This window comes from Mastomys coucha, unplaced genomic scaffold (genome assembly GCF_008632895.1).
Source record: "Mastomys coucha isolate ucsf_1 unplaced genomic scaffold, UCSF_Mcou_1 pScaffold22, whole genome shotgun sequence".
Taxonomy (NCBI): Eukaryota; Metazoa; Chordata; class Mammalia; order Rodentia; family Muridae; genus Mastomys; species Mastomys coucha.
The window spans coordinates 198,007,387-198,022,465 of NW_022196905.1; the positions used below are offsets into that span (position 1 = coordinate 198,007,387).

General features: G+C 36.0%; 1 protein-coding gene across 2 annotated transcripts in view; it reads right to left on the reverse strand.

Annotated features, from left to right (window-relative positions):
* The window catches only part of Galntl6 (polypeptide N-acetylgalactosaminyltransferase like 6), a 1,048,694-nt gene that overhangs the window by 434,316 nt on the left and 599,299 nt on the right, over nt 1-15,079 (reverse strand). The gene's annotated exons all lie outside the window — the stretch shown is intronic.

Genomic DNA, 15,079 nt, shown 5'->3' on the forward strand with positions numbered 1-15,079 from the left:
TGTGATGATTCCATGTGGATATGTGAATGCATTAGCCATGGACAATTGCAATAAGTAGTTTTTCTGGGAAACAGGACCATTTCTGAAATATAATATACTTAGTAAATCAAAACAAAACAAAACAAAACAATCAAAACCTCAGCTCTTAAGGTCTCAAACACTGTGAATTTTTCTAGTGTTTTAACTCTACCAGTGGTAGTTGCTAAGATGGGAACACAAGCCAGCTTAAGTGCAACAGGATTGACTCACACCAAGAGCTTCCTGAAAACAAAATTGTGATCATTTCTTTGATATTATAAACCTTCTTTTCAGTGGCTTGTGTATATAGAATACAGAAAGTCCAATTACAAATGTAGAGCCATTCTGTGAATACTGGTTACATTCACAATAGTTCTGTAAAGTAGTATAATGTCTTATTTTCTTGCGGTAAGATAAAACTATTGTGACAGTACAAAGTACTTTTGTGAAATTGTCGATTTTATTTCTATTCAAATGTCATAGAGATGCCACATTTTTCTATTTCTTCACATTGTACCATTTATTCTTAGGGAAGAAAACATAATAAATGCAGTCATAGTTACTTGCTGACAGACTTCTTCCTTTAAAATAAGCTGATATGTGATTTCCTTGTTGTGGGAACCTTATGGAGTGAGTTTGTACACACATGTCTAGAGATTATGTGTCAATCACTTGGGGATTGTGTGATAAGCACATAATGTTAGATGTTGCTGCCACATTGTTTGGCATACTATTTTACAGTAAACATTCTCTGTAAGCAGAATAGCCTAAAATAATAATGAAAATGTCATATTGGAAATACCATATATTGCTATACTCTTACATGATGGCAAATGGAGAAATGGCACAAATCCAGCCACAGATACTTGAGTATTAACTGTAATTTCTGAGGCAGCTGCACATCCTCACTGATCATCTAGACTACTTGACATCAACTGACTAGAAGAGCATCATCATTGAAATATGGAATGTTGTGAGTCAAGAACCCACATTATTCTGGGCTATCTTATAAACTTTAGAAGACATTACCTCCACTCTTTAGTCATGACTGCTATAACAACTTCTTAGAAAGTTTTGCTGAACTTGGCAGACCTCTAACTTCTAAAAGCAAGGAATGCTACAGGATAGTCCTTGAGGACCACAGAAAATATGCCTGCCTCACTGAAGCTTGCCTGCCTCATATGCCTATTGATGTATTTGGTACATATACTGCTTTGTAACTTAATTTTGTCCTGTGAGTTTTAAAATTTACACAACCTCTCCAAAGGTGGGTGAAAAAATGGTATGTGGGCAAACTTGAATCCATGTTCTTTGGCCTTGAATACACATACTGATCCAGAATCAACTGTCTTTTTGTATCTTTTGACACAGAGTTGTTATTTTTCATTTACATGAATAATGGATCTGAGCAATGGTTTTGACAGATATAACATCAATAATTGGTAGGAATAATTGGTCCACCTCTGCTCTGGAATAGTCTTATGGAACTACCTTTGCATATGTGCTCCATCACTGTCTAACTGCCATTATGCAGGACATTCTGTAATTGGCATATCTACGATTGTTATCCATTACATGATAATGATGATTAATAGTGAAATAATTTGCACCTTAAATAGAAATATAATTTATCACTTTTATGGAGGAACGCTAATATCCTTACTTGCAGGAAACCATGGTTCAGAAAAGTAACATATTAAAGAGCATGCTTATAAACGATAGAACCAAATGTAAAATTTTAGTTTGTCATAGTAAAAGAATAAATATATACATTTATATACAGTTACATTCAACAATTTATTAATAAATATAAAATATATCTGAATGTTATATAGAAGCAAAATACTCTAGTAACATCATAGCCAAATGACCTTTCCATTTAGTTCCTATGTTTTATTAAATAAAATATTTCACTGAGGTGATCCAAAAAGAGATGAGTTTTTCAGGCTTTCTCATCACAGAAGTCATATCCTGAACATGGTTCCTTTGCTTAAATAAGTGTTTTTACTTGTGCAGTATCAGCAAAACATGAACAGGAACTCTCATGGAGCATGGGGGCAGAGAATTCCAGGATTAAGGAATAGTTTTGTGTGAGGAATTAGGCTTTCCTTAGGTGTCTGCAGTTTTTTAAAGCATTGGCAGCAAAAGCTTCAAAAAGTATAATTGAAGCAGAATGAAGTTTTATTTGAGAATAGCTTTGCATAGGAAATTGCAGAGCCTTATGAAGAGAAGCTCAAACATTGGAGTATGCAGACTATGAATTAAAAGAACTGATAATTTTCTGCAAACTCCCACCAATATTTTAATAAATGCCAAATCATTAGGGAGAGTCTTTTGAACTTCTCCTGTCTGGCTGAAATAACTTTATAAAATCCCAGCTGTTACAAATTTCACTAGCTAGGAAATACTATCTCTCAGGTAAAAGACAAGAAATGTCAAAAACATCCTGACAAAGTTGATACTTTGTCCATTTTTGTGCAGACTTTCACACAGGGTACTTTCCTTATATCATAATACAACCATATACTCCTTCCTTCATTTCTCTTATATCTTGTCACCATCACCAGACAGGAAAACTGCCCCCTAAAGTTCTCATCCTCTCTATAACTCAGATTGAGTATAAGCATCAAACATCTGGCCCTTTCAGGAGACTATGGCTCACATATACTTGTGCAGGATAAATCAGCTTGTCTGCATTTTTTTCTGCTGCCATACCTATAATTAACTCATTTCTGTAAAACTTGGAAGGAATAGGAGAAAACTTCCCTTGAGACTTGATGGATAATATTCATAATAAAGTTTAGTGGATTCAGAAATCTCTAGGAGTTGGAGGTGGATTTCTTGGTGTGTCTTTGATGACATTTCCAGAGATTAACAGAAACAGTTACCCTGAATGTGAGTGGTACCACTTTCACAGATTGGGAACAGGAAATTAAAAAAATGAAGTAGAGGCTCACAGCCATCCATTGGACTGAGTACAGGGTCCCCAGTGAAGGATATAGAGAAAGGACCCAAGGAGCTGAAGGGTTTGCAGGCCCTTAGGAGGAACAACAATATGAACTAACTAGTACCCTCAGAGCTCCCAGGGACTAAACCACCTACCAAAGAGTACACAGGTGGGACTAATGGCTCCAGCAGCATATGTATAGCAGAGGACGGCTTAGTGGGTCATCAATGGGAAGAGAGGCCCTTGGTCCTAGAATGTTCTATGCCCCAGTGTAGGGGAATGCCAATGCCAGGAAGCAGGAGAGGGCATGTTGGTGAGCAGGGGAGGGAACAGGGTTGTTTTTATTTCACTTTATTTTATTTTATTTTATTTTATTTTATTTTATTTTATTTTTTGGAGGAGAAACCGGGAAAGGAGATATCATTTGACATGTAAATAAAGAAAATATCTAATAAAAATGTTATTAGAGTGTTAAGATTCCTTCTCATCTTTCTTCCAGGCATGCCTCATGCAAACTGAGTTCCTTGACCATGAGTAGTCAGTCATAGTGTACTGAACCCTATAACACAATTAGTTGAAATAAACCTGACCTTCCATAAATTGTTGCATTAGGAATTCTTCCACACTGATGTAACAATAACTAATCTCCTACACAATGTTGATCTTATGTTCCAAGTTCAACATGCATGAGGCAGAATATACCAAACCATTAAATCTCTTATGATACAGTTATATATTTTGGAATGTTCATTGCCTGCTGAGAATTAAATTATGCAAGAAAAAGCACACATCAAGTCTCTACAGTGATAGGTGCACCCTCTCCCATTGGGGCCAAACCAGGCAGCAGAGTTAGGGAAACACAATCCACAGGCAGGCAAAAGCTTTAGGGCTAGTTCCCTCTCCAGTTGGTGGGGGATATTCATGAAGACAAAGCTGCAGATCGACATATGTGTGGAGTGTCTAGGTCCAGCCCATGAATGGTCTTTGGTTGGTGGTTCAGTCTTTGAGAGCCCCTAAAGGTCCAGATTAGTTGACTTCGTTGGTCTTCCTGTGGAGTTCCTATCCCCTCTAGGTCCCTCAGCCTTCCCCCACATTTACAATTCTTCAAATATAGATCATAATTTATTAATTTGCAAGGTAAGAGTAAAAGAATATCTCTAAGCAGGAATGTGCTACTTAAACAGTATCAAATATCAAGATTATTTTCAAATATGGAAGTATTTCAGCTTTTATAAAATGACTGTTAACTTCTTAGAAAACTTAAAATTTAGAAATAAAACAGTTATCTTTATTAATGGCAGGCTCAATATATTTTGATACTGTGTCATATTTTATATTTCCCCACATTCTTTTATTAGCTACTGAGAACTAAATCTTGGAAATTATGGCAAGTTCATACTCAATTTTCCTAAAGTGCTGATCTAGGAGTCAAAGATCAGAAAAGGTTTTTATTCTTTGTGAACTGTGAAATTAAAACACTGCTTGCAAAGTGGACCAGACTTCAGAATATTATAACTGATTGAATGCTCAATGCTTCCAGAACTGGCTAGTATTTGAAAAGTTAGGTGCTGTTTCTGTGGATTCATACACACAGCAGCCGTTTTATGTCTGAAAAATGCTTTTTCTGTGGATGCATTCACGATCTTTGGCTCTTACACCTGCGGGTCTCCTTTTCTACATGCATCTCTGATCCTTAAGGGGAGCGGTATAATGAAGACATCCCATTTGGGGAAAAAGTCTCTTCCTCTGTATACTGTACAGTTGTGAGTCTCTGTTAAATTCCATCTACTGCAGAAAGAGGATTCTCTGATGGGTTTGGGGGGAGGGTGTTGAGCAATGCACTGACCTGTGGGTATAGAAAAAATTTTGAAGAATCATTTTATTGCTATATTCATGTTGCAGAATGATAGCAGTACGTTTCCCCACCAAGGACACATGACCTATCTAGATTTAGGCTCTTGGTCTTATTAACAGTATGTGTTCTAAGCTATGGTGTGAGCCTTAATTCAAATCAAGAAAGTGTGTGGTTATATCCATAATCTTTGTGCTACTACTGCACCAATAGGTATAACTTGATGACAGATCACTATTACAGCTAGCAGGGTTTGTAGTTAGGTGAAACTGATAAATGATCTTCTCTGATAGCATGTATAAAGACCTTTCTACACTATGTATGCAAGAGAGGTGGATTTTCTAGTGGAGTAAGTAGATTGAGGATCTGTGAGGGGCTAGGGGAGTGGAAATAACATGATCAAAATATATTTTACAAAACATTAAAGTTGAAAAATGAAAGTGAACAGCTAAGTACTAGATTTAATCATATATACTAAAGTGACAAATATTAAAACTATGAGTTTGAATATTTTTACAGTTATGGAAATCCATGAATATTCAGCTAAATGATGTAAGATTATCATTCAGACCACCTTATGGGCCTAGGTGTCTATTTTGTGGAGTGTAACAAAACTGTAATTAACCATACTAAAACAGAAGACTCACTTCTAACACACTGAAACAGTACATGTGAAATAGGTGAGAGACTGGGAATTCTGTCTTGGATTTTTCAAAAATCACAACATATTAAACATTTCAAGTCTGTAACAATGCAATAAGCTGTTACTGGCAAATAAGCTGCTTTCTGAGAGCACCACACAGCCTTGTTCCATTCAAAGCAGTGAATATTTTATTCACAGCTGCATTGAGCATAGGTCATCTATGGGTCAGGGTCATGGTACAGAATAGAGTCAGGATCACAAAGGAGATATTCTCATTCTCATTCTCTTGTTTAAGCAAGAGCCTACAGACCTCTAACATAACACACACACACACACACACACACACACACACACCATACACACACACACACACACACACACACATACACACACTTAACAGTCTTTACAATCAATTATGTGAATGGCATTGACAAGAATTTTAAAAATCTGGTCAATGTTCTGGTTATAATTAACAATTCTACTCTTTACTGTGCAATCTAGGCTTCATGCCCACACTCAGCCATTCCATTGACAAAGCACGGAGAACTAGGTAAGAGCAGAATTGTAAATGAGATGCCACAAGCAGAATCTACTTTAGATGCAAAAACATCTTCATTAAGATCTTATTATGATTCTTCTCTTCACCTTATGTGCAAAGAAATTGCTTTGAAATTACCTAATCTACTTTTAGTATTGTTCTTGCAATGCTATATTACAGATTTTTGGATATTTGGTATGTAATTACACACCAGCAAGAAAAGGGAGGGCTAGATAGCCAACAGGTCTCTTTTGAAATGATTAAGATAAAATAATGAATCTTGTCTCAGTGACCGAACTGTCCAAGAGTCTGCTGTCAACATACTCCAGGTATGGTTTCTGGAAAAGTTCAGCTTCTTTCTCTATCAATCAGTCTAAATTAGGACAATCTTAGTTTATACTGAAGAGAGCAGTGAAAGGGGGTATTGTTTGGTAGATAGATACGGTCAGAGAGAAGTAACCAAGGGGACAAATAACTTTTAATATGACCAATGCAAATATATAAATAAGGGTTATAACTAAAACCATTAAACTACTGCCTAACTATTACATTTTTCATGTGATGGATTACCATTGGCTAAGAGCATTATTATGGTGAAACTATTAAGAACACCTGACTACTGAGCCCTGTATGTGTCATAAGGTACAGGGAATGTCTTAGAAGAAAGAATGAAAAATATAAGAGCAGGAGGATTGGGGGAGTGTTGTGGAATGTGTCTGCTGGACATCATGTCTCCTTTGCACTCACAAAAGTTGTGGTCACCTACACAAGATGTGAACAAGATCAAGCCAGCCAACACTCCTGCATGAAGAGAGAAGGGGCTTCTCAGGGCTTGCTTGATTGGCATTCGATGGATATCAGGTAGAGAGAAACAGTTTTCTGCGTGGTTGAGACTGTTGGTAGGTTGTCCATGCTTTAGTGGATGTTCTTGTACCTATGGCTATGTAAGAAGCACTAATTGAACTATTGATTATTTAATAATAATAATAATAATAATAATAATTATAGGGTCTGTTAACAAAACATCCTAGGTGGTTGAGGAGTTCACACATAGACCAAAACACCTGGTTCAATTTCTAGATCTTACAATTTGTTAGTATAGACTTCTAATAGCTGTCTTCTGATCTGCATTTATCTGCATAGAACTTCCCCACACAAAATAATAAATAAAACATTAAAAGCATACCAAAAAAGAAGAATGGATAGCTAGAATCAGAAAAATTCAGGAGAAGTTGGAGGACTTCAAGTAGATTTGATCAGGATACATTGTATAAATATGTAAAATAACGAAAGAATAAAACATTCCTAAAAGGAAAAAAAAATGTTTGGTTTAAGATTTACTCTGAAAATTTATATACATTTGCCTTGATCATATCCACTCCTAACTCCTTCCCTCCCAGTCTGTCTAGGTATCCATAACATATCTCTTCCCTCAATTTCATGCCTTCATTGTCTAATTTGTGATGTCAATATACATATGCATATGGTATCAGTCATTGGGCCGGGGTAGCCGTCTCTTTCTCCTGGAAGTCATCAACTATCATTAGCTTCTCAACTAGGAATGGGGCTTTGGAAATTTCTTGCCTCCATGTGCTGGAATTTTAAACTAACTTGATCATATTCAGGGCTTGTATGGATTAGTATCTATACAGCGAATCCAAACATGTGATACCTATATCATATTCAGAGTACAATTTGTCACTACCATCTCTACCATCTTTCTCTTGTGTTCTTTCCTCTCATTCTGTGATAATGCTAGATGCCCCACCATTGGCTGAACATTCATAGAGACCTAGTCTCAGCACTTTGAACAGTCACTAGTCTGGTTAAATCATTGTTCATTGTAGTATAAATCTTCTATGACCATGGTTGAGAGTTGCCCAAATCTAGGTATACAGTAATAACCAATATTTAAAAGGTAGCTTGCCAACATAAGTATTTAGAAAAAAAATCAAGAGTTTTTCCCCTAGCGTCTATATGACCTTTGTAGCTACAGGTTTTGACCACATTTCTACACCCAGCATGAATTCCCTCCTGTAGAAAATCCCTTAAATCCAGTCACAAGGTAGTTAATTACATTCATTAACAGTCTTGGCTTTATTGACTAGGTAGGCACATTTTGCCTGTAATCTCAGTATTGTAACATGCAGCATCTAGTTCTGGATAAGATCATTGAACTCTGTCCTTTCCTAGTAGCCTGCATAGTATCTTCCAGCACTACAAAATAAATCTAATATGGAGGGAGTTTCCCAGTCAGTTTAAGATTGATTCATCTATTTTCTGAGTTTTCAGCAACGAGGTCTTGCCGTCTAGTTATGGTGAGCAACCAAAAGCAACGGCGACTGCTTGTATTGTTTGGAGCATCTCTGCGACCTCTCTGACCACAGAGTGGTTGAAAGGTAACCTGTGCCTAGCACTGCGATGTAGATTTTTTTTTCATGAATTCTTTATCTTGATCTTTCCAAAGTCCAAACAACAGATTTTCAATGTTTAATATCAGAGATAGGGAGATAGCTCAGTTATTTAAGTGTTTGGGTTCCCAGAGTCCCTACCCTGACCTTAACTACGTCTATCCCTGACAGAAAACCCACAGACATGGCATGATAATGTATATTTGTAACCAGAAAGCTGAAGACACAGAAACAAACGTCCATGTCAGCCTATTTGTTGAACTCCAGGAAATTAGTAAGAATATCCCTCCCAAGCATGGCTCATCTGTGACATGTATAGCATGGGCAAAACACAATCCCATTCTCCCCAACAACTATTGATTGTCAATATTCTTTCTAGGAGCATCTACTCCCAGTAAGCAACAGAATTGCAAGGTTTTTTTATGCAAATAGGTTGACCTTGATGTGCCATCCTCTTACCTCAGCTTCCTATTTGGGTTATAGGTGAGGGCCACCATACCTGTCTCACTAAGTGTAGGAGCCAGAAGACCAAGAAGTCTTCTGTGCCGTAATGTCTTCTTTATATGTCAGGGAGGTGAACCCTATGAAAACTTATCTAAAACAGGCCTACAAAACGGTAGCAGCTAATTCAACAAAGTACATCAGAGAATTTCACAAGGCTCTGCACCTAGATGATGAGCTATAGGCAATTATTAGCTAATACATCTTCTCCAGAAATGAACCCTCTGATTGATTCTCCAATCCCAGAACGTCAGCCCTAAACACGTATCCTTATGAGCAATACCAAATGGAGTCAGTGGACGGTATATAACAAGAGTTGAAGAAATTGAGTTCATGAATTTGAAATAGAATAGAAGGGAGATGGGATGAGTTTAAGAGGCTAAGGCGGAGATGGAAAATATAGTACTCATGTATGAAATTCTCAATTTTTTTAAAAATTAAATATTTTTTTATTAAATTAAAAATAAAATAGTCTACATTCAAAAAACAAAATACTCAAATATTTTTCAGCCAAATATGCATACTGTGCCACAGTAAGAATTAATTAAGTACAGTTATAAACACAGTCTCATAAGAAGGTAGAGAATGTATCCTTACAACATACATACCTCGTGCAATTTCCTTTATATGAAAGTAAAGAAAATTCTAAACTGGCAACAGATTGTAATTAATATTGATATTATATTATATTAATATTATATTATTTTATATTAATATCATAGAATTTAATAATTGTTTTCAAAAATACCAAGAGTTAGCCCGGCATGATGGTGCTCACCTTAGGTAACTAGGCATGGTGGGTCACATCTTGATGGTGGCACTTGGGAAGGAAAGGCAGATCCAACTCTGTGACTTGGAAGTCAATTTCAAAATCAAAAGTGAATTCTAGGCTGGGCAGTGTTACACAATGAGAACCTGACTCAAAAGCAAAATAATAAAAACCAAAACTGAACAAAATAAAAACCAAACCAATCCAAATCCAAATCCAAATCCAAATCCAATAAAATAAAATAAAACCACCCACTCAGCCTGCTTCTCAAATAAACCAAAACCCAAATCAAACCTAAATCCCATAAAATGGTAACACCACATCCAGAAGAGAACTGAGAGTTAGCTACTTCAGGTAGTCTTCATAAGGCTTTTAAGATTATATTTATTTCTCTATTTCCTACAGAAATAGAGACAATTTTAAAAGACAAAATGGAAAAATTATATCTTTAAACAATGTATTGTTGGACAGTTTCATTCATTTTTATAATTATGTTCAGCTCACACCTGTCCCTCCCTTATCTTCCTCCTACTCCTATTGAACATCATTCTCCCAACCCTGAACAACAATGGCAGCAGCAACACCACAGCAAATCCTTGGAGAAAGTGAAGGAGAAAAGTGGGTACGAATGTGATCACATTCCATTGTATTCATATATAAAATTCTCAAGAGTAAAGAAAAAAGTAAAAAAGACTTTTATGGGTCAGTTGGGCCACCTAAAGTCTTTGTCATCAGTATTGACTGTGCTATAGAACTAGAGATAGTCATATACATGGAGTTCACACTCACACTCCCAGGAGTAAACACATGTGGACCAGAAGAAAATTAAGGGTATGTTAAAATGTCCTCCATCAGAATGCACCCTCTTGCTACGAAGGATTCATGAACATTTCAGATACAAAATGCATTCACTATCTTCCATTCAAAGCCAGACCAAGACTAAAGGGCTGTTTGGGTTAGACTTCTGGCTAGTGGAAAGCATAAACACCTTTTGTGGAATTTATGTAATGGTACACCATACCACAATTAAATATAGAAGTGAATGTAATAAAGCACATGCTGATCATATAAACATAATGTTATGCACAGCATACTGTAGCGGTGAATAGTTAATCTGTCCTGAGCTCCCAGTGGTATGTGCCCAAGAACTGTATTCAAGAACGAAAGACGCACACTTGCAACCTTATTTTTAATATGCCTTACTATTTCAACGGCTGGGCTTCCCCCTAACTCCACATGTCTAACACACTTTTCTCTCCTATGTTCCTGAATTAACACCTTATAAAATCTGTATTTCATCTCTGGTACTCCACACCCAATAGGGCCACTTTCCCAGATACTTACAGGTCAGCAGACTCTTAAGTCTGACCTCTCTGCTTCCCTGCCATGATGATTCTGCCCCTCTCCCTCTGTGATTCTTTCCCAGGAATCCTAAAAGTCCCACCTGTGTCCCCCTGCCAAGACACTGGCCTCTGGTTCTTTATTGATCAATCAAAAACCAATTGGTGACAGAGGCCCTCAACATCTGGACACATAGAATCCCATGTGATTTTGGAAGCCAAATTAACACAAAGCATTAGAACCAATCCCCAATAACATACAATTCTCTTTAGAAAAATAATAAAGCAGAGTTTAGAGGTATATCGTGAGATAATGAAATGATAAGACACAAATACACACAGGATAATTAACATCTTACAACGGAAAAGAGATTGGTTACTAAGAGAATTGGTGTGCAATAGGGCTCATGTTGTTGATATATAGAGCAGTTTTGATTCTCATTTATTTATTTATTTTTTGAGCTACAATAAAAGCCATGAAACTTGATATTTATAGAATTCAAAGACATAAGGAGCACACAGTTCTGGTGGTTCAAGGTCATAGCACAAACTTCACCTTGGGTCAGGTAACCTTTGGTCAGCAGAATGGAGAAAGCATATGGCATCTCAAGAAATAAACCTGATGCTGGGTGGTGGTGGTGCAGGCCTTTAATCCCAGCACTTGGGAGGCAGAGGTAGGCGATTTCTGAGTTCGAGGCCAGCCTGGTCTACAGAGTGAGTTCCAGGACAGCCAGGGCTATACAGAGAAACCTTGTCTCGAAAATCCAAAAAAACAAAAAAGCAAAAAACAAAAATCAAAAAACAAACAAAAAAAAAAAGAAGAAGAAAGAAAGAAAGAAATGAACCTGAAGTGAGGGGAGGTCTCTCTTCCACGTGGTCCCAGTCTTTGAGGCTCACCACCTTAGCAGCACTCTGAAGACAAAGCTTCTAACATAACCATTTTGGAAATAGATCACATCTAGACTGTAAAGGCTCATGATAAAATTTATAGTTGCTCAAACAACAAAATTGATATTTTTATGCATATATATGCTATATGAATGCTTAATATAATGAATAAAGAAACTAAGAAATAGTTGATTCATTAAAAAATCAAAATTCAATCTTTAAAGTTATACTTATTATAGCAAAAACATGCTTTCTATCTTTGGTCATCAGAGAATGGAGGAAAAGAAACAAATTCCTAAGGATGGTATTCATTAAAAATGGTAATTTTTAATATCCTGGAAAATTGTATTTTTGCCTTTTAATAATTATTTTGTTGTGAAAATTAATCTTATGTAATTTATCTGACATACCTTGAAGGGCATATCTTTTAAAATGGTTTAATAACCTTTATTGATGGATCACATCAAAGGTTTTATTGTGACATAAATTTAAAACACCTACTTTCCTAAGAAGTATATATTAATTAATTGTTTAATTATATAAGTTTATTTAATATATTTATTTATTTATCTCTATGTTTGATCTAAACTTCTGTATTCATGATCTAATGAACTACTTTTTTTGTCATTTCATTTAAATCTTTTTGGCATGCAGAATTAGTGAAATAAATTTCTAATTTTAAAAACTTCACATAGCACATAAAAAGAAGGTCCTTCTGCGAAATGCTAATGCTAATGAGTATGATCATATGGAAGGAATTTCAGTGAACCTTTTATCTTCCATTATACTTGACTGTTTCGCATAATTTAATTTCATTTTATTTCAGTCTGACATAATATGAAGAATTCTATTGTCTGCTTTGCTGCTATTTCTCTTGATATTTCAAATATATTTAATTATACAAGGTCACATCTGAAGAGATAAAGCTCTCTGGGGAGAATATAAATGAACTTTCCCTCTCAGATCTCTGATGAATTCTTTATATCCCTAAAATTACATGATATTATCGTGAAGTGACATGAAACGTCTTACTTCTTGTTTTGCCCATTCCTGGAATGAAATGGGAATGTTAAAGAAGAGTGCTTGTGAGAACTCTCTGCTCCAGGGGGTACAATCCTTCATCCCCCACATTCCCTAGCTGCCAGAACACAGTGGGAGAGGCCATTAGAATACTCTTGTCACATTTACAGGCAAGAGTTCCGATTTGCTTTCTATGGTATGCTGACTTGTAACAGTTAGAAATGCCAAAGTTCTGTTGATGATAAAATGTTTCACACCATTGGAGAAGAAACTTTCTATTAACAAACCCTGAAAGATCTTTTGGTGACTTGGTGGAAGGAGTGGAAAAATGACAAAAGAGGTCAAGTTGTCTTAAATGTAATATTTCTACTTTATTCCTTTAATATCTTTCAAACTATCTACCCGTCCATATCTATCTATCTGTCTGTCATCTATCTATCTATCTATCTATCTATCTATCTATCTATCTATCTATCTATCTATTTATCTATCTATCTATTCATATATGGTCCAGGTAAGCCTGATACTCATGATCTTGAGCAGTAAAAACAAACAAACAAACAAACAAACAAAACAAAACCTATAGTGCCTACAACATCCAGTTCAATATTCCCATCTTAAATGGACAAATAATTAATGAAGTCAGACAACTCTATTCCCCATATTATGATCTCTCTCCATTTTTCGCCTGCATGTACCTTGAAATTGAGTAGACTCTAAGGAAAGTAGCATTTTTCAAAGGGAAAGAAATATCTTTCCAGCTTTTTCTTTAGGTTCCTACATCTGATGTATCATTTCTTTTAGGGAAAAAAAATCTACTTTTAGCTAAGAAGTTCCTGCTGCTCCTTTCCTACAGGATTGGCTGTTTGGAAACATGCAACTTTGATGCTTGGGTATGTACTTTCTTGGGCTTTTGTGACTTTAGGTCATTAGAAAGCTGCAAAATATATATTCATTAAAAAGTAAGTTTGACTATTAATATTATGTTTGCAGATAGGAGCATATTGTCCTCTGAGAGGCTCCATCTGGCAGCTGACTCAGACAGATACAGAGACCCATAGCCAAACAGTGGATGGAACTTGGAGACTCTTATGGAAGAATAGGAGAAAGGATTGAAGACCCTAAAAGGAATAGGAACTCACAGGAAGACCAACAGAGTCAACAAACCTGGATGTTTGGGGCTCTCAGAGACTGAACCACCATCCAAAAAACATATACAGGCTGGATCTAGGCCTTCCCACATATATGTAGCTTGACCTTCATGTTGGTGGAACAGGGCTATTCCAAAAGCTGTTGCTTGTACATAGGATATGTTCTTCTAGCCGGGCTGCCTTGGCTGGCCTCAGTGGGAAGGGAAGCACCTAGCTTCACAAAGTCTTGAATTGCCAGGGTTAGGGGATACCAAGAAGGGGTGATGCCCCCATTTGCTCAAAGGAGAAGGGGAGGGGTGACTAGAAGTGGGGCAGTCAGCAGGATGTAAAGTGAATAAGTAAAATAAATAAATAAATGAATTTTAAAAACTAACTTTTATTTCAGCAAAAAGAAATAGATCATGATAAAGTAGATGGATATGAAACTATCAAAAAAATTGGAACACTTCATTGTAATACCACTTCTATCAAAAAGTTTAATTTTGAAATTAGTGTGAATGTGGAGCTCTGGTTGTCAAACTACATTTTTATAAAGAGGAAAATAAGATACATAAAAATATTTTTTAATGAAGTAGAAAAATGTGAAAAACACTTGAGTCATAATTCTATAGCCAAATGTGTTAAGAAGCAATTAGTAAATAAAGAAGTAAAAAACAAATCAATTTGGAGTTCATAGTTGAATAAAACTCATAGCATATAATCAGTTTCTTTGACATCAAATGGATGTAAGCAATAATTCAAGAATTATTTGCATTCATAGTAAAGTCTATGAACAATAGTCTAGAGAACCCCATTCATATAAAGAAACAAAAGTAAATAAAATAACTTATAGTCTATTTGTTTCAATTACTCTATGGATGCATCCTACATTTCTAAGAACACAGTGGTCTTAGGATTTTACTGCTGTGAACAGATGCCATAACTAAGGCAAATATTCTATAGGTCAACATTTAACTGGGGCTGCCTTACAGGTTCAGAGGTTCAGTCCATTTTTTTTTTCC